The sequence below is a fragment of the Oncorhynchus gorbuscha genome, linkage group LG08, assembly GCF_021184085.1.
Source record: "Oncorhynchus gorbuscha isolate QuinsamMale2020 ecotype Even-year linkage group LG08, OgorEven_v1.0, whole genome shotgun sequence".
Classification (NCBI taxonomy): Eukaryota; Metazoa; Chordata; class Actinopteri; order Salmoniformes; family Salmonidae; genus Oncorhynchus; species Oncorhynchus gorbuscha.
Window position 1 is genome coordinate 15008068 of NC_060180.1, and position 3212 is coordinate 15011279.

The following is a 3212-nucleotide window of genomic DNA, read 5'->3' on the forward strand; positions in this document are numbered from 1 at the left end:
ATTTACAAGTTGAGGTTGAGGAAAATATTTTAAAAAGATATGTGAAGAAAAATATGTAAAAAGATGTATAAGGGACACGACCGTACAAAAGACAAAGACGTCTGACTGCTACGCCATCTAAGACAAATTGTCGATAAATGGAGAAAGCACTGTTGCTACTCTACCTAGGAGTGGCCGTGCTGCAAAGATGAATGCAAGAGCCCAATGCAGAATGCTCAATGAGGTTAAGAAATCCTAGAGTGTCAGCTAAAGACTTACAGAAATCTCTGGAACATGCTAACATCTCTGTTGACGAGTCTAAGATACATAAAACACTAAACAAGAATGGTGTTCATGGGAGGACACCATGGAAGAAGCCACTGCTGTCCAAAAAAACACTGCTGCTCTTCTGAAGTTCGCAAAAAGAGAAACTGGATGTTCCACAGCACAGATTAAACTAAAGTTGAGTTTGGAAGGAACACACAACACTATGTATGGAGAAAAAAAGGCACAGCACACCAACATCAAAACCTCATCCCAACTGTAAAGTATGGTGGAGGGAGCATCATGGTTTGGAGCTGCTTTGCTGCCTCAGGTCCTGGACAGCTTGCTATCATCGACGGAAAAATTACATTTACATTACATTTAAGTCATTTAGCAGACGCTCTTATCCAGAGCGACTTACAAATTGGTGCATTCACCTTATGACATCCAGTGGAACAACCACTTTACAATAGTGCATCTAAATATTTTAAGGGGGGGAGGGGGGTGAGAAGGATTACTTTATCCTATCCTAGGTATTCCTTAAAGAGGTGGGGTTTCAGGTGTCTCCGGAAGGTGGTGATTGACTCCGCTGTCCTGGCGTCGTGAGGGAGTTTGTTCCACCATTGGGGAGCCAGAGCAGCGAACAGTTTTGACTGAGCTGAGCGGGAACTGTACTTCCTCAGTGGTAGGGAGGCGAGCAGGCCAGAGGTGGATGAACGCAGTGCCCTTATTTGGGTGTAGGGCCTGATCAGAGCCTGGAGGTACTGAGGTGCCGTTCCCCTCACAGCTCCGTAGGCAAGCACCATGGTCTTGTAGCGGATGCGAGCTTCAACTGGAAGCCAGTGGAGAGAGCGGAGGAGCGGGGTGACGTGAGAGAACTTGGGAAGGTTGAACACTAGACGGGCTGCGGCGTTCTGGATGAGTTGTAGGGGTTTAATGGCACAGGCAGGGAGCCCAGCCAACAGCGAGTTGCAGTAATCCAGACGGGAGATGACAAGTGCCTGGATTAGGACCTGCGCCGCTTCCTGTGTGAGGCAGGGTCGTACTCTGCGGATGTTGTAGAGCATGAACCTACAGGAACGGGCCACCGCCTTGATGTTAGTTGAGAACGACAGTTTGTTGTCCAGGATCACGCCAAGGTTCTTAGCGCTCTGGGAGGAGGACACAATGGAGTTGTCAACCGTGATGGCGAGATCATGGAACGGGCAGTCCTTCCCCGGGAGGAAGAGCAGCTCCGTCTTGCCGAAGTTCAGCTTGAGGTGGTGATCCGTCATCCACACTGATATGTCTGCCAGACATGCAGAGATGCGATTCGCCACCTGGTCATCAGAAGGGGGAAAGGAGAAGATTAATTGTGTGTCGTCTGCATAGCAATGATAGGAGAGACCATGTGAGGTTATGACAGAGCCAAGTGACTTGGTGTATAGTGAGAATAGGAGAGGGCCTAGAACAGAGCCCTGGGGGACACCAGTGGTGAGAGCGCGTGGTGAGGAGACAGATTCTCGCCACGCCACCTGGTAGGAGCGACCTGTCAGGTAGGACGCAATCCAAGCGTGGGCCGCGCCGGAGATGCCCAACTCGGAGAGGGTGGAGAGGAGAATCTGATGGTTCACAGTATCGAAGGCAGCCGATAGGTCTAGAAGGATGAGAGCAGAGGAGAGAGAGTTAGCTTTAGCGGTGCGGAGCGCCTCCGTGATACAGAGAAGAGCAGTCTCAGTTGAATGACTAGTCTTGAAACCTGACTGATTTGGATCAAGAAGGTCATTCTGAGAGAGATAGCGGGAGAGCTGACCAAGGACGGCACGTTCAAGAGTTTTGGAGAGAAAAGAAAGAAGGGATACTGGTCTGTAGTTGTTGACATCGGAGGGATCGAGTGTAGGTTTTTTCAGAAGGGGTGCAACTCTCGCTCTCTTGAAGACGGAAGGGACGTAGCCAGCGGTCAGGGATAAGTTGATGAGCGAGGTGAGGTAAGGGAGAAGGTCTCCGGAAATGGTCTGGAGAAGAGAGGAGGGGATAGGGTCGAGCGGGCAGGTTGTTGGGCGGCCGGCCGTCACAAGACGCGAGATTTCATCTGAGAGAGAGGGGAGAAAGAGGTCAGAGCACAGGGTAGGGCAGTGTGAGCAGAACCAGCGGTGTTGTTTGACTTAGCAAACGAGGATCGGATGTCGTCGATCTTCTTTTCAAAATGGTTGACGAAGTCATCTGCAGAGAGGGAGGAGGGGGGAGGGGGAGGAGGATTCAGGAGGGAGGAGAATGTGGCAAAGAGCTTCCTAGGGTTAGAGGCAGATGCTTGGAATTTAGAGTGGTAGAAAGTGGCTTTAGCAGCAGAGACAGAGGAGGAAAATGTAGAGAGGAGGGAGTGAAAGGATGCCAGGTCCGCAGGGAGGCGAGTTTTCCTCCATTTCCGCTCGGCCTTCCGGAGCCCTGTTCTGTGAGCTCGCATTGAGTCGTCAAGCCACGGAGCGGGAGGGGAGGACCGAGCCGGCCTGGAAGATAGGGGACATAGAGAGTCAAAGGATGCAGAAAGGGAGGAGAGGAGGGTTGAGGAGGCAGAATCAGGAGATAGGTTGGAGAAGGTTTGAGCAGAGGGAAGAGATGATAGGATGGAAGAGGAGAGAGTAGCGGGGGAGAGAGAGCGAAGGTTGGGACGGCGCGATACCATCCGAGTAGGGGCAGTGTGGGAAGTGTTGGATGAGAGCGAGAGGGAAAAGGATACAAGGTAGTGGTCGGAGACTTGGAGGGGAGTTGCAATGAGGTTAGTGGAAGAACAGCATCTAGTAAAGATGAGGTCGAGCGTATTGCCTGCCTTGTGAGTAGGGGGGAAGGTGAGAGGGTGAGGTCAAAAGAGGAGAGGAGTGGAAAGAAGGAGGCAGAGAGGAATGAGTCAAAGGTAGACGTGGGGAGGTTAAAGTCGCCCAGAACTGTGAGAGGTGAGCCGTCCTCAGGAAAGGAGCTTATCAAGGCATCAA